Source organism: Peromyscus maniculatus, chromosome 3 (genome assembly GCF_049852395.1).
Source record: "Peromyscus maniculatus bairdii isolate BWxNUB_F1_BW_parent chromosome 3, HU_Pman_BW_mat_3.1, whole genome shotgun sequence".
Lineage (NCBI taxonomy): Eukaryota > Metazoa > Chordata > Mammalia > Rodentia > Cricetidae > Peromyscus > Peromyscus maniculatus.
The window spans coordinates 3,942,110-3,963,562 of NC_134854.1; positions in this window are offsets into that span (position 1 = coordinate 3,942,110).

The following is a 21,453-nucleotide window of genomic DNA, read 5'->3' on the forward strand; positions in this document are numbered from 1 at the left end:
AAAGACCTTGTTTGGAAATTTTTTTAAAAGATACTTGAAATTAAATATCAAGAGAGTTCTAAAAATTGATATATCTTTTTACTAAATTTTTATTATTTACACTAATTTTTAAATTTAAATATATTTTGATCATATTCTTCTCCTCCAAGTTCTCCCAGATTCTCTTCTCCTCCCTACCCACCCAACTTTAAGTTCTTTTTCAAGAAACAAACAAAAACCCAATACAACAAAAGCCCCAAAACTAAGTGGGGAAACAAAAACATTTACTACCCCCCCCCAAGAAAAAAACCAAACCACCCATCAAATTGTAACCAAACAAAAGCACGCAAAACAAATGAACAAACAAAAAAATGTGGAGTCGGTTATATGTTCGTCATCTACCCCTGAACATGAAGCCTGTCCTGGAGTGGTTGATATAGCCACTGTCACTCTCTTAGAGAAAAAAAGATTTGCCCTCTTCCAGAAAATGTAAGTGACAGTTCAGTTGTTAACCTTTACCCTAGTGGTGAGGTTTTCATTCATGCATTCGTTCATTCATTCATTCATGATTTATTCATTTATTTTTTGAAATATAACAAAAAACAATATAATAAGATAAAACAAACACTATCACATTGAAGTTGGGCAAGACAAATCCACAAAAGAACCCAAGAGAAGGTTCAAGAACCAGATGCCCGCTTTTTTACGTGCTTAGAACTGGAAGCCATTGTATGTACACAGAAAACCGGGTGCAGACTTTGGCTGGCCCCGTGTTTGCTGCTTCAGTCTCTGTGAGTTCATATGAATTTTGACCATGTCGATTTAGAGGCCGCTTTTCTCTTCGTGTCCTCCAACCCTTCTGGCTCTTACATTCTTTCTGCTTTCTATTCCATGCCCTGAGCTCTGAGGGGAAGAATTTGAAGGGAGATCCCATTTAGCACTAAGCGTTTCAAGGTCTCCCTCACCCTCTGTATAATGTCTGACTGTGGGCCTCTATAATTGTCCACTTGCTTCAGGAGGGAGCTTCTGTGATGATGGCTGAACAGGATACTGATATATGAGTACAGCTGAAAATCATCATTTTATCCCAACTTTTGTTTTCTATGTTTAGACCAGTAGTGTTTGATTTTAGCCTAGGTCCCTGGGTTATCCAGTCTCAGGTTCTTGGTCACTCAAACTGTCAGGTATTTCTTCTAAAATAATGTACAATTAATTGTCTATCTTCATTACTTGTGGTTATTAATCAATGAAAAATTAATGATCTTTTCAAATAAAAATTTGTTCTTTTTCAATCTTAAAATTTATTACTGCTGCTTTGTGAAAATCATCTATGTTCAATAATTTATTTATTCCTTTATTCTTTTTTCTATTATATGTTACATTTTTATTTATGATCTGGAATATTGATTAAATTCTGCTCACTTCTTGTCATTTAATTTATCACTGCCGAATTATATTATATGATAGGTACATTTTTATTATGAAAAACTAAAATGAATTTTCAAATTATCATGGATAAGTTTCGGTCTCAAGAAAATGTTATCAGCATTTCAACTCGAAGAATTTTAATGTAACACTTTCAGCAGCTGCCATCTGGGTACAAGAATGGTAATACTTAGCCCAAAATTGTTTAATTGAGCCATCCTATTTTTTTGCCACATCTTTATGTTTGGTTGATATATGAGAACTGACTGATTAATTTCACATTAATCTATTTTCTATCAAAGTTCTCAAGCTTTTGAAATCTGAGCATTGCATCCTGTCTTTGAAATTTCTAAAAGGTATTCCTAAACAGATGATCAAACACATCTTTGTCCTCCCACTCTGTAGCAGATAGTGTTATTGCTATTATCTTGAGCATTGCTTAAAGGTTAACTAGAAATCGTTGTCATTTTCAATTCTAGTATCTTACTTGGGATCAGATCCTGTCTGGATAATAGTAGCAATTTCACTAAGTACCCCTTCACTGTTCATGCCACTACTTTGAAGGCTCTGCTGACATATGGATTTCTTTTACTTGCCCCAGTTGCTGATGTACATGGCAGTGTCTTGAGAATCCAAACTTCTCTTTTCTGTACTGTGTGGGATGTCTTCTCCTACTTGGTTTCCATGTCTTTAATTTTTAGCCTTAGAGGTGGAGAAATTGACTTTCAACAAATGCTACTAATTAGCATTATTGCATACAGTTGACAAAATAATATTATGGCATGTTGTTTGTGTCATGACATCCTTTCTATATGTAGGATATTGTTTCATTTATTTCTGTATCTCTGCCTCAGCTAATTTGGTAAGAACCTTTGTGATAACTGGTCAAAGTGCAGAGAATAAGTTACTATGGAGTCCTTAGCCCTGTATGTGACATTTATATCACACTCCATCCCAAATTCAGAGGACATCACTGAAGGAGGAGTAGAAAAAGTGTAAGAACCAGAGGTTAGAGAAGACTGCTGTTGACTAGATCGAGCCAGTTAACTTTTCCAACATCCTTCAGGCGGGGTTTACAAGGCCCTACCCCTAGCTGGAGACTTAACACCACTTGATGGCTGCTGGAGGAGGGGGAGTTAGTTTTCTTCAGTGGTGTTATCCATAGTAGACTGGCCATGCCCTAGTGGATGGTCCTTTACTAGCTCACATAGGAACAACAATAAATTGGCCTTAGTGAATTAAGAAAAGGAGGAGGAGGAGGAGGAGGAGGAGGAGGAGGAGGAGGAGGAGGAGGAGGAGGAGGAAGAACAGGAAGAGGAATAGGAAAAAGATTAGGAGGAGGAGGAGGAGGAACAGGAAGAGGAAGAGGAAAAAGAAGATTAGGAGGAGGGGGAAGGGGAGATAAACTTGAGTAGTGGGGCCTAGGAGAGTTAGACATGGGTAATGGGTGGTTATGATAAAAATATGTTGGATTAGTATATGAATTTGTCAAAGAATAAATAAAAATAGTATGCCAATAAAAACGAGTCCGTATGATGATACTTTTATTCCAAAATTGTATTGATTTCTTTGATGAGTAACTATTATTTGTACTTGAGTGTTTATTTTACCAAAGTAATTTACCAAATTAAATGGATTTTCCCACTTATTTTTGGTAGGAGGTGGGTGCTAGGAAAGAAACAGTAAAACCAAGGGAAATGAGCCAATTTTACTAGTGGAACCTAGCCTAAAAGAGAAAAATCATTAAAACTGTTATCCAGAGCAGCGCTAATGATCTTACACCCAAACAAACCACTTTAATTCAGCAAAAATGTACTAGATAAGTTCTGGGAATGCAAATATCAAAAGGATGGATGGTCACTGTGTGAAGGTGACCCACATTAGTAGAGTTGTCAATTCAGCAAAAATGCACTAGATAAGTTCTGGGAATGCAAATATGAAAAGGATGGATGGTCACTGTGTGAAGGTGACCCACATTAGTAGAGTTGTCACCAGAAACAGCCAACAAGCGAGGATAAAAGGATTTTTGGAAGTATGAGAACCTTTGGCTGTCTAACAAGCCTGAAAATCCCCCTGTCAGTCTGCCTTCCCCAGCACTGGGGTTACAGCTACATATGACCATGCTTTTCACATGGGTGCTAGAGGTTTGAACTAATGCTTCCACAGCAAGCACTCTTAACTTCTTAGCTATCTCTCCAGCCCTACTTTGTGTGGTGTTGTAATAAAAACTGACAAATTACGCCAATGTGGAAGTAATAATGTGCATGACCCAACATGAACAGAATAAGTAGAATCCAATGACAAAGAGATCGGGTATTATTATTATTAAATATAGGATATAAAATCATGAGAACTAACATGTGAAAACACTGAAGAGAGTTTTGGAAACAGTGTAAAGATAGTAAGCATGATCTGACAATATTCCCTTAAGATATCAGTACCTAGATATTTTGTTTGTGCTCTAACAAATAAAGCTTGCCTGGGAAATAGGAGCTAGGACCCCCTTTCATTCTGAGGATTTGGTAGAGGTAAGAAGTCTTTCTAGTGGCTGGCTCCTTTACTTCTCTGATCTTTCAGCATTTACTCGAAAAAAGAAAGATTTCAGTACCTAGATGTTCAAGGAAACATTAATATAGTTATTGATGTGAAGGAACTTTGAAGACGGATATTATCAGTTTAAAAGAGCAGCTGATTTTAAAATAGATAGATCATGACAGATTATTCAATTGTACCCAGGAAAATTGCATCAGCCCTTAAAGGCAGAAGAGGAAGGCAGAGAGGAGAGAACACGAAGACGAGTGGAAATCAGAATGAGAACTCAGCCACTTTGATGGTTGTGGGTGAAACAGATCTCAAGCCAGGTAGTGCAGGCAGCTTATAGTGGCTGAGGTTGGTCCTCAATAAAAACTCAACTAGGAAAAATGGCAACCTCTGCCCTACAGCTGTGCAGAACTGAACTCTATCAAAAGCCAGTGTGATCCATGGAACACCTGTGAGGGTTGTTGATGTAGTCCTGAGAAGACAATAAATTTGTCCTTCAAGATTTTTATTTGGCCATCAATTCCACAAAATTTCTGATTATGATGGGTGTAATTTTTAGCCACTAAATTTATAGTATTGTGTTGTGGTAACAAGAAAAACAAATACAATAAGGAACATGAGACTGTAAACCCCAGCAGAGAGAGAGCAGAAGATGTATCAAATAGAAAATTTAGAAGTAGGAAGTATCACATTGTTAAAAACCATAAGAGGTTAAGTAATACATCTTACAAACCAGAAGTGTGACCTGGAAGAAAAACTCCAAAAATGTGAAATGTATAGCATGGCAGCTGGGCATGGTACAGCTGCTCACACTGCATGCACAGGCAGAAAGCTGAGAGAAATGCATGGCTCAGCTCGCATTCTCCTTCATATTCAGTTTAGGATTCTGGTCCATGAGATAGCACTACCAACATTCAGGGTGAGTCCTCCCTCTTCAGTTAAACTTTTCTCAAAAGCTTCACAGAAATACCAGGGGGTATGTTTCAAAACAATTATAAATGCCATCAAGTAAACAGTGATGATTCGTTGCCACAGAGAGTTAGGAAAAATCAACTTAAAATGAGAAACATACCTTCAATCATTATAGGAGTAGATAATACAAGAAAGAGGTGAGACTTGGGAAATATACCTGTAATCATAGCACTTGGGAGCATGAGATAGGAAGATCAGGAAGACCAGGAGTTCCAAGCCATCTTGAGATATATAGTGAGCCCTATTTTACCAAGAGGGGCTGGACTGGGAATATAATTTAATGGGAAAGTGCTCACTAAGTATGCCAAAGATCTAGAACAAAGAACCATCAACCCATAATTACATGTTTCAAGAATGAAAGACAAAAGGAGATTTCAAACCAACAAAACTGACCTTAACAGCAAATGCTCACTGAAGGTCTTCTAATAGATATATCATGAAAGAAAAAAAATTAGAAGAAATGTACATGACCTAATGAGGAAGGAGTAAAAAACTGTCAAACATCAATTTAAAAAAAATAAAACTGGAAAATTATAATGTATAAGTTCAAAGGACAATGATTTCTCTATCTATCTTCAGAAGGGTAGAAACAATACTCAATATTGGTAGCTATTAATTTAGAGTCAGCACTTTTCAGGAAGCTATGATAGCCTGTGGACAAGACTCAATGACTGGCGGCTTGAATGAAAAACATCCCCATAGGTTCAAGAGTTTGAATGCTTAACCTCAGTTCTTGGTGCTATTAAGGGAGGCTATAGCCAAGATGTAAACTTACTTGTTCTACAGGTTAATAGGCCAAAGAATAGTAAAATAAAGGTTGGAGGGTCATCTACCCTGTTTCTGGGCCCCTCCTTCACTGGCATTAGAACCTACTTCTTTGGAAATCCATTGTAGACTAAAGAGCAGCAGCTCATGAAGAATCCCCTAGGAATCCAGCAGCACACTGGAAGTGCTGAGACATCCAGTTTTGTAGGCTGGACAATTATTAGATTCTTAGCCTGTCTGTTAGGAGACAGCCACTACTGGACTACTTAGACCATACCCTGGAAGCCACTCTAATAAATCCCCTCTTTTATATTTTCATTCTATCATTTCTGTCCCTTTGGAGAACCATGACTAATAGAGGAGGGAATTTTGACATAGGGAGGTAGATGTTATGTTTCTGTTCCAGAATTTTACACACACATACATGACCAACAAGACAAAGAATGCCCAATCCAACTATATGAGACAAAATGTTTACAAAAAATACCATTGAGTTTATTTTGTCTTGACCAACTACTCCTGGTCATGAGGCTTTCCCTTAAATGTGGTTAATATACCCAACGAGACTCCATTAGAGAAGACTAATTTTTCCTTTGCAGATGGCTACCAATGGAAGACAGCTTCTTGGTTAGGGTTGGGAGCTAGTGTTCACTTTGCTCTTTCAGCACTGGGAAGGCATTCTTCCTTAGCATTCAAACTTACATTTTCCCATAGGAAGTGTTTTCAACTCTTGCTTTTTCTACGATAGATATTTTGTCTTCCCTCTGTGCTAGCTAGGCTGCTTCAAATTTTTTCTTTATTGCTTGTTTTAAGAAATTTCTTTGAAAAAGAAATTGAATGCTATTTTTGTTGTTTCTCTGTCAGGAGTTTATTAAGATAAATCTGTTTGTTTCTTTTGTCCTCAGTCATTTTCTCTCTATCAAAATTATCCAAATATTTATTTTACACAATTTCTAATGTTGTTCTTTAGAATCAGTGGTTGTTTTTGTTGTGTCTAATCTGTTGTTAATTCTATTTAATTCCACATATAGTCACATTAATCTCTAGAAATTTGATTTGGCCTTAGGGTATAGCTCAGATTATAGAGTACTTGCCTAGCATGCATGAAGCTCTGGGTTCCACCCTGAGCACTAAATGAAACAGATGTGATGGTACATACTTATAATACTAGCACTCAGGGGATGGAAGAAGGAGGATCAGAAGTTGGAGCTGTTCTTGGATAAATAATGAATTTGAGGCCAGTCTAAGATAAAGGCGACAATATCTAAAAGGAAGCAAAAAAGAAAAAGAAAAGAAAAAAAGAAAGAAAGAGAGAGAGAGAGAGAGAGAGAGAGAGAGAGAGAGAAAGAAAGAAAGAAAGAAAGGAAGGAAGGAAGGAAGGAAGGAAGGAAGGAAGGAAGGAAGGAAGGAAGGAAGGAAGGAAGGAAGGAAGAAAGGAAGGAAGAAAGGAAGAAAGGAAGAAAGAAAGGAAGAAAGGAAGAAAGAAAAATTGCGTTTGGCTTTCACTCCCAGATTTCCCAGGAATTCATAAAAACGCTTCTGTACTCGGTCTTCTTTGATATGTATAAACAGGATATGTGATTGCTTCATGTCTTTGTCAAGGATCGATCGGTGTCATTTCAGCCACTATCCTTACTAATGGTTCTTTTTCTACTTTGAGTCATATATTTTTTTTTGTATTCTACCTCAGTATTTGTTTTGTAATTGAGGCCTAACCATTGTTAATTCTATGTTATCTTTGGTACTGGACTTTATGTCTATATTGTTCTTGGATATTCTGGACCTTTTAAAGTTATTTGGGAACAGTCTGATCTTCTTGAGATTTGCTTCTAAGATCTGTTGGTTTATTTGGCTCCTTTTTTTTGAAAATTTTATACATGAGTACATGATATTTACATGATTTTCACCCCTTCCCTCTCCCATCTGTAACTCCTCCTGCCTCCCACTGAGATTCCCGACCTTTTATTATTATTATTATTTAGCTATCTAGACCAGTGTTTCCCAACTTTTCTCATGTTGTGGTGACCCCCAACCATAAAATTATTTTCATCGTTACTTTATAGCTGTAATTTTGCTACTGTTATGAATCATAACGTAAGTATTTGTGTTTTCCGATGACCTTAGGTGACCGCTGTGAAAGGGTTGTTTGACCCCCAAAGGGGTCATGACAGGTTGAGCAACACCGATATAGATGTGCACACACACACACACACACACACACACACACACACACACACACAGACACACACACACTGCGGCGAGCTCCTCGGCCAGCGAGGAAGAATGACCACAACTCGAGGATTCTTCTCAGATCACACTTTATTGGAGCACCTCTTGATTAAGGGAGAGCGGGAGGTGAGGGGCCCCGAGAACTAAATTGCAGCTGCTTATATGAGGATTCAAGCAAACGGGTCAGTCCGTGATTGGATCCCGCCAGAATGCGAGCACGGGGAGCCACGGGATAGGCTGAGGACATGGAGTCAATTACCATACATGCACATGTGCAGGCCTCGGGACACGTAGTCCTAGGAGCATAGCCAAATATGGAGTTGTTTACAGCTAGGCTACCAGGAAGTCGGCGCCATCTTAGAATGGCGGCTCCCTACATCTCCCCCCTCTTTATTAATTAAGCAGCAGGAGAGAGTATAGGTCTGATTTCTGCAACACAAGTATTTCATCCAATCAGGTCCCCACCTCATGATGTGTCGACCGATCGAAGATGAATAACACAGCCATTTCACCCAATCAGGTCCCCACCTCATGATGTGTTGACCGATCGAAGGTGAGTAACTGTGATAATTGTCCACATACCTTCCCAAGTGCAATGGACTAACCTGTCCTAAGGGTGCAAAGGCTATGTGACTCCATATGCAATCAGACTTGCTCTCCTTGAAGGAAGGAAAATGTCCTACACTTCAAGTGCAGTGCACGAGCCTGGCATCCTGTGCTCAATACAAGTAATATGTGAAAGCTGTCCACACACCTTCCCGAGTGCAATGGAGTAACCAGTCCTAGGGGTGCAAAGGCTATGTGTATATTATGTGCTCTTTAAGGCAGAAAGCCAGATCTGAGGGGAGGAGCCACCACTCCAAAGCGGCTAATGCTTGAGTGATAATGACCTTGTCCTTTTTTGTACGTGTTCGCAAACGGCAGACCAACCACAGACAAAACACGCATCCTCCAAGGCAGCATGCCAAAAATATACCCACCCGCGCCCATTCTTTAAACAGGGAAAAGATAGAAGCGATCCAGGAGGACAGTCCCTCTGCTAGGCTGAGATCCACTCGTGTGGAGTTGATGGTTACCACTGCCACTCTCAGTTTCTCCAGGGTCTCTTCAAATTCTCCGGACCAATTTCCTATAAGATAACTGGACAATCGTTTAGACAAATTCGCTGCTCAGGAACCATTTTGGAACTGCACACTAGTGACACACAGACCAGGCATTCTCTACTCACAGCCCAATTGGGCTAGCTGCCAAAGGATGTCCACTTGTTCTTGTACCAAGTCAATGCGCTGGTTAAGCACCATAATGCCGCCTTTCAACTGTGCATTTAGAGAAGTAGAGGTATGAAGGATGGTTTGGAGCCATTAACTCCTTCCACCTGAAGAGGCTGAAATGGCCAAGCCTGCATCTCTGGAGACAGGGACCAGCTGCAGCAGTTTGAACCTCCACTGCAAAGGTGATGCCTAGCACCTGGCCCCCAGCCAGCACAAGGATTCCCCATAACCTCTCTGAGAATGATTAGAATAACAAGTAAATGTGTGAACGCCATGATTCCCTCCTTGGAACATAACTAAAGGAGCTACGTCAGAGCAGCTAGCATTAATACCACACAGCATCCATTTATTAAATGGATTCATACGAGTGTCCTGGAGGAAGAGTAGCATAGGAAATTGTTTTCTTATAGGTTGTAGGGCCATGTCAACATACAGTTGACACATAGTGGGGCTATTAGCCATTCCTTGGGGGAGGACCCTCCATTGGTAACGCTCATCAGGTTGCTCATGATTGACAGATGGTAAGGTAAATGCGAATCTCTCTCTATCATTAGGATGTAATGGAATAGAGAAGAAACAATCCTTAATATCTAATACCATAATGGGCCATGCCCGGGGAAGAGCGGACAACAGAGGTAGTCCCTTCTGTATGGCTCCCATAACTTGCATTTGATTATTCACTGCTCTTAAATCATGTAGTAACCTCCACTTTCCTGATTTCTTCTTGATTACAAATATAGGAGTATTCCATGGGGATATAGAGGGCTCCACATGTCCTAATTGCAACTGTTCTAACACTAACTGTTTTGCTGCTCCTAATTTTTTTTTTTTTTGTGATAAGGGCCACTGAGGGACCCACACTGCCTTTTCCGTCAGCCATGGTATTAGGATTGCATCCTCAGTGGCCCCTAGAAAAAACCCAATCCCTTCCTATCTTTCTTAATAACGGGTTCTACAGGGACTTATCTACCTTGTAAATGCTTTCCTAATCCTTTTGAGGGAACATATCCTTGCAGCTTCATGATATTTTTGCTTGCCTCTGAATAATCATTAGTTAACCTTAATTGTAATTGTTGCTGAATATCTCTGCCCCATAAATTAATGGGGATATCTACTACAAAAGGTTGAACAGTTCCTTGCTGATCCTCCGTCCTCCAAATCAACTCTTTTGCACTGATGGAGGGAGTATGAGCATAGCCTCGTCCTTGCAATGTTTGAGAGGAGATTTGTAAAGGCCAATGCTTAGGCCAGATATTGGACTGGATAATACTTCGGTCTGCACCTGTATCTAATAGTCCTGAGAATGCCTTTCCTTCTATCTCTAATTCCAGCATGGGTCTTTGATCTAAATCCATGGATAAACATGCCAAATCTATTCCTGTGGAACCAAAACCACCATCTTTCCTCTCTTTATCCTTGGCCTGAAACCGCTCATGCATGGAGGGCAAGATAAGTAATTGAGCAATTCTATCTCCTGGAGCTATGGATATAATACCGTGGGGGAGAATGGCACAGTACTTTAACTACTCCTGTATGATCTGAGTCTATAACCCCAGGAAATATAAACAATCCTCTCATGGTGGAAGAAGACCGTCCCAATACTATCCCTACAGTTCCCTTTTCTAGTGGTCTGGACATATCAGTTTCAATTGCTTGTACTCCCATTTTCTGAGTCAATACCAGTTCTGTGGTGGCACGGAGGTCCAACCCTGCGGAGCCTGGGGTTGCTCTCCTTGCTGAGGAGGGGGCCTCATGTTGGGACCCTGTATTGCCCCAAAAACTTTCCGGCCCTGGGGACGTGGGCCCCTCACCCCGTTTTTTGGCTCTTGGTCAGTAGACTGAGGGATAGGTTGACCATTGATGTCCTTGACCGACCTACATTCATTTGCCCAATGTTTTCTCTTTTTGCACTTAGGACACAGGCCAGGCTGCCTCACTGTAGAATTCTGAGCCGAGGACAGGCGTTCCCTTGTTCTAGGGCACTGCCTCTTAAAGTGTCCCTTCTGGCCACAGTTGAAACATCCTTCATTCTTTCTCCCTTATGCAGCTCGTGTGGCCGCGAGGACTGCCACTAGGCCAGCATTACTTAGTGGTCCCCCAATTTCCCGACAGGCTTTTAGCCAAGCTTCCAGTCCCTTTCCTTTCCATGGGGTAATGGCTCTTCTACATTCTTTTGTGCTCTGCTCATACACTAGTTGTTGAACCAGAGGCATAGCTGTTTCTACGTCTCTGAATATCTTTCCTGCTGCCTCCATCATTCTAGCTACAAAATCTGAAAAAGGTTCATTAGGTCCTTGAATGATCTTAGTCAAATTCCCTGAAATTTCTCCTTTATTTGGTAATGATTTCCAAGCCTTAGAATAAATCTCATTTATTTGTTGATAAACTTCAATAGGATATGCCGTCTGATTCACAGTCCATTGTCCTTGACCCAGTAGCATGTCAGCCGTCCACTGTGGTCGATTATTCTGAAGGTTAATTCTAGCTTGTGCCTGCGCTCTATCTGTGACTATAGATTTGAAATCCAAGTACTGTCCTGTAGTTAAACAGGCTCTGGCTATTTCAAACCAATCTGTTGGAGTCATAGCCTGAGTAGTAAGCCTAGTCAATAATGTTAAGGTATAACTGGCTGTTACTCCGTAGGCTCGAGCAGCCTCTACCAGGTCTTTTAATTGATTATAAGGCACAGGTTCATGATATCTGTTGTTTGATTGCGGATCTTCAAAAACTGGAAATGCGGATGCTAGCCGCGCCCAGGTGTCCCTCCTGATAAAATGACAACCTCCACCTGTTTGCAGATACGAAGGTGGTGCCAGGGGTGGATGTGGTCCCGAAGGCGCCATTGGTTCCACATTCACCCAAACAGAAACATTATAAGGAGGTGGTCGCCGCCGCCCATATCTCTCTTCCTCATATTCAGCAGCGGCTTCCTCTAAATTTTCCTCCTCATCTGAATCTAATTCATTATCAGATAAATCAAGTTTTGCAAATTCCTCTAATACTAGATACAAAGGGTTCCCTTTCTTTTCTGAATTTTCTTCCTTCTCTGGTTTATTTTCTTTAATTTCCTTTTCTTTATTCTTTTCTTTCTTCTTTTTAGGCCTACTTAAGTTCTCTCCTTTAGAGTCTGACTCTGATAGACTATCCTGATGCTTAATTAATGCCTTGCGTCCCTCTCTAATGATTTCCACATTCATAAGAATGAACACAAGAGCAAACACAAGCCGATTAATCCCAGCAATCAGCATACCTGGAGAACTTACCAACGTCGCCGCTCCGTGTGTTGAGTTCTGAATCCTCTTCGACCCCTCACCTGGTGTCCGAAGATTCCCAGGTTTCGGCACCAGTTGCGGCGAGCTCCTCGGCCAGCGAGGAAGAACGACCACCACTCGAGGATTCTTCTCAGATCACACTTTATTGGAGTGCCTCTTGATTAAGGGAGAGCTGGAGATGAGGGGCCCCGAGAACTAAATTGCAGCTGCTTATATGAGGATTCAAGCAAACGGGTCAGTCCGTGATTGGATCCCACCAGAATGCGAGCACGGGGAGCCACGGGATAGGCTGAGGACATAGAGTCAATTACCATACACGCACATGTGCAGGCCTCTGGACACGTAGTCCTAGGAGCATAGCCAAATATGGAGTTGTTTACAGCTAGGCTACCAGGAAGTCAGCGCCATCTTAGAATGGCGGCTCCCCACACACACACACCTTACTAAGTTCATTTAGTATTGCTCATATGCACATATACTTTGAGATGACCACTTAGGATTATTGAACAATCTATCAGGGTTCTCTTCTCTGGAGAAAATTCTCATCTCTTTCATCAGCCATTGATTGCCTGTAGTTCTTTACCTCTGGGTAAAGCCTTGTTAGGCAACTATATTTGTTGTGAGTTCATGGGCACAGAATCCCTGTATTATCTAGAAGGGGCTATGTCATGGCAAACATCTTGGTCCTCTGGCTTTCACAATCTTCCTTGATATTCCCTGAGTTTGAGGTGTAGGGCTAGTACTATAGATGTACCAAATGGGTTTAGTACCCCACAGTCACTTATTCTCTAAATTTTGACTAGCTGTGGATCTATGTTGTAACCCATATGCTACAGAAAGAAGCTTCTTTGATGGGGGTTGAGAGTGACATGACATTTATATCCAAATTTAAATTACTACAGCCAAAATACCTGATTTAAACAACTTAAGGGAGAAAAGATGCATTTTGGCTCAGTTTCAAGGGATTCAGACCATGATTCTTGACACAATGTGCTTGGACAGCACATTACTGACATGAGTGTGTTTGTTGGAATAGAGCTACTCACTTCATGACCACCCCAACCAGAAAGCATTGTGAACTTAGAGAAGCTAGGAACATCATACCCTAGGGACCTTCTTCCTTCAACTAGGTTCCTTAAGTTTCCCCAACATCTCAAATTTGCACAATAAGCTAGATACCAGGAGTTCCGATCATTAGTTTGTGGTAACAATTTGTATTCAACACATGACAAGTAAGAATGGTCTAAGTTTTGATTGATTCACTCCTGAGGCAATGTATCAGCATTGCAGCTGAGTATTGTGCCTGGTGCTCCATGGGTTTAGAAGTTTTCCACTCTGAATAGCAAGCTATTTTCAGTCCTGCATGAGCCCTGAGAATTGCCTTGTCTGGAATTTTTATGGTGATCACTGTTCAATAGATTATATGGGATAAGGGAATGGGGTACTTCATATTTCTGATGATCTTATTTATGGCCTGGGTCTATGCATTTTTCTCCTCTACGATTCTCTGATCTGCAATCTTTCATCACTTCAAGCTCTCATCTCCACAGTGAACAGTGGGATCAGGCTGAATTCCCTTGGATGAACTTTTTCCTAAAACCTATCTCCATAGAATAATCTAGAACCATTATAACACTTATTTATTTCTATGTTGCCGTCCTGTGTTGCCTGGAGTTTAAACTGTGGAAATATTGTTTCATATAATTTGATAATTTGTTCTGCTTCCTAGTTGTTTCAGACAAAAGAGTAAATTTTGTTCCTAATTTTCTATCCTGGCAAATGCAGAATGAAGTTCCTAGAACAGTCCAACTTAATTATAATGTTTTAAAAATTTTTCCTAGGAAGCTTGGAATCGGGACAAACTGAGTTAATGGAGTAATTACGGACTATCTTATTATAATTGGTGGTGCCTAAGAAAGTCCTTAAATAAGAGAATAAAATCACTGAAAACCTTTATGGTAGCAATGAGAAGTGGGAAAGATGGCTTCATGAGTTGAAATGTGAATCCTGTTCAGTCTGAGATGTGTTTAGCATTTATCAGCAAAAAATTAGGACTACCTATAAATATTTACATGTGGCATGAGAACAGTGACCACATAAACATTTTAAATTTGAAATACAGTGTTTTTATAGGGAGAAGTGAGTATGCCCTTTGCAAATTTTTATTTTATTTTATAATTTAATTTAATTTTACATATCAGCCACGGATTCCCTTGTCTTCCTCCACCCTGCCTACCCCTCAGCCCACTCCCCATTCCCATCTCCTCCAGGGCAATGACTCACCTGGGGATTGAGTTCAACCTGGTAGATTCAGTTCAGGCAGGTCCAGTCCCCTCATCCCAGGCTAAGCTAAGTGTCCCTGCATAAGCCCCAGGTTCCAAACACCCAGCTCATACACTAAGGACAGGTCCCGGTCCCACTGCCTGGATGCCTCTCAAACAGTTCAAGCTAATCAATCAACTGTCTCACTTATCCAGAGGGCCTGATCCAGTTGGGGACTCCTCAGCTATTGGTTCATAGTTCATGTGTTTCCATTCGTTTGGCTATTTGTCCCTGTGCTTTTTCCAATCTTGGTCTCAACAATTCTCGCTCATACAAACCCTTCTCTTTCTTGCCAATTGGACTCCTGGAGCTCCACCAGAGGCCTGGCCATGGATCTCTGCATCAGGTTCCCTCAGTCATTGGATGAGATTTCAAGCACGACAGTTAGGCTGTCTGGCCATCCTATCACCAGAGTACGTCAGTTTGGGTTTTCTTTCACCCATTGCCAGTAGTGTATTGTGGGGGTATCTTTGTGGATTTCTGTGGCCCTCTCTAGCACTTTGCTTCTTCCTGTTCTCATGTGGTCTTCACTTATCATGGTCTCTTATTTCTTGTTCTCCCTCTCTGTTCTTGATTCAGCTGGGATCTCCTGCTCCCCTAAATTCTCTTTCCCTCAACCCTTGCCCTTCATTATCCCCACTCATGTCCAGGTTGTTCATGTAGATCTCATCCATTTCTCTGTCATTGGGCGATCCCTGTGTCTTTCTTAGGGTCCTGTTTTCTAAGGTAGCCTCCCTAGAGTTGTGAGTAGCAGTTTAGTCATCTTTGTTTTGCATCTAGTATCCTCCTATGAGTGAGTACATACCATGTTTGTCTTTCTGAGTCTGGGTTACCTCACTCAGGATGATTTTTTGTTCTAGATCCATTCATTCGCCTGCAAACCTCATGATGTCATTGTTTTTCTCTGCATTTTTTGACATTATTCATTATAGTTACTTAGTATTTTTATTCTGTGTATTTTATTCAGTAGTTATCCAAGTGTATTAAAGTGCACAGTCTACAAGAAGTTATATGTGGAATGTTTTAAGTTTGGACACACACTCGATTGTGTCACTACCACCCTAATCCAGGTAATATCTACAGCTATCATCTCTAAGTCTTCTTGTGTCCTCATTTTCTGTTGTTGCTGACATTGTTTTTGGTGCTTGTGATATTCTGATCTCAGAGAGGAAAGAAATTGTTTCTGGACAGCATGGCATTAGAGGATACTGAAAGCTGTGGGTCCTGACCTCAGGAAAACTTGCAAGTTTCTTGGGGGAATTTTTTTTCATCCTCTTTCAGGATGAAGTGACCCATGGGTCATCTTCACACTTAGAACAGGGACAGAATCTATCAGTAAATCTAGGACTTGACTGTCTTAGTTATAGTTCTATTGCTGTAAAGAGATAGGGTAACCAAGGCAACTCTTAAAAAAGAAAGCATTTAATTAGGCATTTGATTACAGTTTTGGAAGTTTGTCTATGATCATCATAGTAGGAAGCAGACGCCTATGGCACTGGAGCAGTAGCTGAGAGCCTTACATTCTCATTACCAATTAGCAGGAAGAGAAAGACAGACACTTGGGCTGTCATGGGCTATAGAAACTTCAAAGCACACCCCAGTGACATGCTTCCTCCACAAGGCCACACCTCCTAATCCTTCTCAAATTGTTCCACCAACCTTGGACTAAGCATTCAAACATAGGAGCCCATGGGGTCATCCTCATTCATTGACATTCTATTATATTGCAACTATACTCATAATTACATGTCAAGCTTCATGATAGATGATTTGTGCTGTGGGTTAAAGTCATATTAAAAGTTAATACTTGAAAAGGTTAGTGTTATTTATGTTTATTTATTTTCCTTAATTCAAGAGCTGAGATTTTTTTTAATGTATCAATTCATATTGAAGAGCTGAGAGTCAGTTCTTTTACAGTTTGACCCGTGTGTTTTACTGTAATGATGTCCCATCTACTGCAAAAAGAAGCTTATTTGATGAAGAGTGAAAAATACACCTATCTGTGGATATAAAGATAAACATTTAGAATGCATGTAGGGATTATACTTATTTAGAAAAGGAACATTAGTTAGGTTCTCCTACAGGATCTATGACCTCACGAACCACAGATTCCATATGATGTATGTATGTATGAGGCATGACTCCATAAGCAAAGTGCCTGGTGAGCGATAAAGGGAACCTGATTTCTCATGCAGAGTACCCACATGGAAGCCCAGCAATGAGGCATGCATCTGTAATTCAATAGGCAGAGCTATATGGGTCCTTAAAGCTTATTGTCTAACCAGAATAGCCAACTTGATGCAACCCAGGTTCATTGAGACACTTGTTGCAAAAAGAGAAGGTAGAGAATGGTTGAGAGGGCTGTGTGGGAAAGACTGGAGGAAGAGAAGGAAGGCTAAAATGATGTAATTATGTCCTAATTTTGAATTTTTATAAACTCAAAATAAATGAGTGAGTGAAATAAAAAGATAATGTGGAAGCAAGAAATGAACATGCCCAAAATCTATCTCTGATTTCCACATACACTTACATATGTATACATACCTGCATACATACACACAAATATGTATCCAATATACACACAATAGCATTAATCAAGGACTTTGTGAAACATAAGCCAATGGTCAAGAAGGAGTATTTTTATTAAAAAATTCACAAAAACATTGTATGCATTTTAAGAAAACACATATAAAAAGCAGAGATGATAAGAATACATGTAAATACTTGTTGCTATAATGTACTATTACACTTTCTGCAACAAGCTCTGAATCTATGTTCCAAATACTGTACATATTGAAACAGTGACTCAGTAATAACTCTTACACACAAGTTTAAATAAGCTTTAAATTTAGATTTTTGAGTGTCCACAAATAGTTATAAATTAATAGTCTACACATTTCAGGAGTACACAGATATATATGTACAGTGATCAAGACTGTATTGTATAAAAATATAAAATATATACATACATGTACTATATATGTATATATCTATATCCATGTATATATGTGTGAAGATAACAGAAGTTTCAGAAACAATCCCATAAAAATGTGCCTTGCTGATTTTTTTGAAAATAGATTATCCTCTCAAACAATACATCCAGACCACAATTTCCCCTCCCTCCATTCTTCCCAGCTTCCCCACCTCACCTCTCACCTCGATCCCCTTCTCTATTTCCCTTCAGAAAGGAGCAAGACTCCAAGAGGCAACAACCAAACGTGACAAAGCAAGATAAAGATACAATAAGACAAGACAAGAGCCATCATATCAAGGCTGGACAATGGAACCCAATAGGAGTAAAAGAGTCCCCAGAGCAGGCAAAAGAGTCAGACACAGCTGCTCCCACTGTTAGGAGATCCACAAAAACACCAAGCTAACCGGTATAAGATACACGCATAGGCCTCATTTTTTATGAAGTTCTGAATGCACTTCATTGCAGGAATAATTATCTTTCTCATAATAGAGTGCCAGAACAAGTATGCATCTATATGCCACAAAAATAAAAGAAGAAAAACTTCAACTGTCATATCTTAGGCAAAAAATGACTAAAAATATATTGTGGGGGACTTGCTCCTACTTTTTTACCCAGAGTACTCTTGAAGAATGAGGTATAAGAGATTTAGATAGAAATATAGAGGGAAGAGAGACAGATAGAAACACAGGATAGCCTTGGGAGGGCCTGAATCCTTAACCACGGGCCCCTTCTGTCTCTTCTAAAGGGCTTTTAAAGGAATGCCAAGGGGTGAAACAAAAGACCTCCCCCTAGCACAGCCAAGTGCAGACCCTCCCAAACACCTGATAACCACACACGTGGTCAATCCATCCCCTTATGCAGCCCTGCTGGGTCAAGCAAGCTCAGAGATCTCACTAGGAAACCTCTGTGGGCTCCAATAATGGGTCTAAATGTAAAATAGAAGATTATACAACTATTAGAAAAACTCAGAAAAGGCATCTGGAGCTGTGATTGGTGAGGACCTCACAGACTTCATACTAAATATTAGTCCCCCTACCCCCCAAAAAATAATTAAATTGACTTCATCAAAATTAAAAACTTGCCCTCATCAAAAGACTTCATTAAAGAATAAAAATACAAGTACAGGAGTAAAGAAACTATTTCCAAACCACGTTTAACAAAAATCACTATCTAAAATACATATTGAAGCCTTAAAACTCAATAAGCAATCAATGCAACTTAATGAGCAAAGGACATTTCACAGAGAAGAAAATATGGATGTCAAGTAAATTCATGAAAAGATACTCAACACAGGAGCCAGGGCACTCTGTTTAGTGGCAGGTCTCTTGCCTGATATGTACAAAGCTCTGAGTTTGATCCCAGCCCTGCAAAGCAATTTAAAGAACTTAAAATACATATCACACTGTCAACCATAATGTAAACACAAATAAAAATCATGAGCTATTGCTACACACTTGCTGGAATAGCTATCAGAAAGGACAATGGAAGCAACCATGGGAGATGAGGAGAAACTCAATCACTTAGACAGCACTGTTGAGATTGTAATAGCTACAGCTAGAGTGGGAAACAATAGCACTCTGAAAGCAAAACTACCATAAGACCCGCAATTATTGTGGTGATATTTTATTTGTGCTGAAATGTAGTGATATTTTATTTGTATGTTAATAAATAAAATTTGTCTGGAGATCAGAGGAAATAGCAATCCATTAAAACAAGTCAGGCAGGGCTAGCACATGCCCTTAACCCAATCACTTGGCAGGCAGGGTCTCTGTGTATTCAAGGACACACTAGGGAACAGCCATGTGTGGTGACACATGCCTTTAATCCCAGTACCAACCATAGAGACCTGGAGGCAGTGACAAGAAAGTGAGGTCGCTGGGTTAAGAGCCAATGAGATGGCAGAACAGCAAGGCAATAAAGGCGTGGGTAGACAGAAAGTAACCTACTTTTTGGGAGATGCAGAGCTGGTGAGGTAAGGATGGTGGCTATCACTATTTCACTGATCTCTAAGGTTTTCACTCCCATATTTGGCTCCATGTTTTTTAATTCATAAGACTGTTTAGAAATTTGTCTACAAATTATAGTCTTGAGAAAGGAAAATTTATGTTCAACAAAAAAAACCTATATTTGAATATTTGTAGACACTTACTAGTAAATGTGAAAAATCAGAAATCTGGATTCTCTAAACATATCAAGTTAATCATAAATTATAGGCCACATCTATGTTCTTACCAAGTTCTCTTATTATGTCATGTGCAATTGAACTCATAAAGTGTTTCTGGCCGCACATATTGACTGGGATTATCTGGAGCATCTTCAGTGTTTTTGCCATTTAGGGAGAAACTGTAAATATTCTTGTGTAATCTCTAATGCTTCTCACTACAATTGCAAATGCCACAAAAAAAGGAAAAGAAAGAAAAGAAAGCTTGAAGATGGAGGCTTGGAAAGCAAATCTGATGTTGTGGATGGGAATGCTCCTGGCACACAGGCTCATAGAGGTGCTTCCCAGTTATTGTTGAAACTTGGGTTAGCTGAAAGGACAGACTTGATACTCTGAACATGTGGGCATGACACTGATGCTTCTTTTTTCTTCTCCGACTTGCATGCTTCTCAGTCCACCTGTTTTTCATTCCTATTGTCAGAATGGCTGATGGAGTACCTCTTTAACACACTCAGCACACCAGTGTGTTAATTGATAGATGCATCGCAGCGTAATTGCACATTCTCAGAGAACAGTCACACTGTTCAATTTTATTACAGTCTGATGAAGTACTCTCTAAGAAATAAAGTGGCAGCATACGAGATATCAGTGTAGACACTCCCTGTCTATTTCTGTGTCTTTTCTATGAAGAGCTACCAATCTGCTTATTAGGATATTTTTCAAAAAAAAATATTTGTTGACATGTTCTAATCCATGTCTTTATTCTGTCAGGGAAAGACTGATAACTTAATAGTGCTGTCATAATTTCAGTTATTGCTCTAAATTCTTGAGAGTGTATGCTCAAGACTTCTCAAGAGAACTGGAAGATTCAGAAATCTCCAGTCACTCAGCGGCTGATTCAAATCACTATGAAAAGCATTATTTAAAATCAAAAGTCTATAATGGACTGTAAGCTTTCTCTGCTAATCCTTGTTTCATTCTTTCATGAAAATGTACTACCATAACAAACATTCCTATTGCAATAAGGAAAGAGTATATGAAAAATTGACAGAGATATTTGGGAGGAAAGTTATCCTGTGGTTTTGTTAATATGAGTTCATAAATACCTTTGATTATGAAAAGTTATGCTCAGTTGATTCTAAAGAAAGTATGAGTCAGACATTGTTTTGAAGGTTTAAGTGAAGTTAAGAGGACCTCAGAATGGAAATGATAGTGGAGAAAAATGTCTTAAAATTATGTAGGATGAAGACTTAGGTGCAATATTATCTAACATTATATTACATTAGGTAATTTGCTGGGGTACTGTTATCTAATTTAATAGTAGGGGGAAATTTTAAAGTACTAAGAGCCTGGGTTAGGCATAGAAAAAATGCCCAGGTCTGAATATTCCTGCTGCATTAACTTTGGCTCAGTTATTTAATTCTTAAAACCTTTTTCCTGCTCTGTAAAATGTCATAAGACTAGTGCACACCTCATTATGACTCCTGATTTAATCCTGATTCATGTGTCCAATTTTTTCATTTAAAATTTAATTTTAAAGAG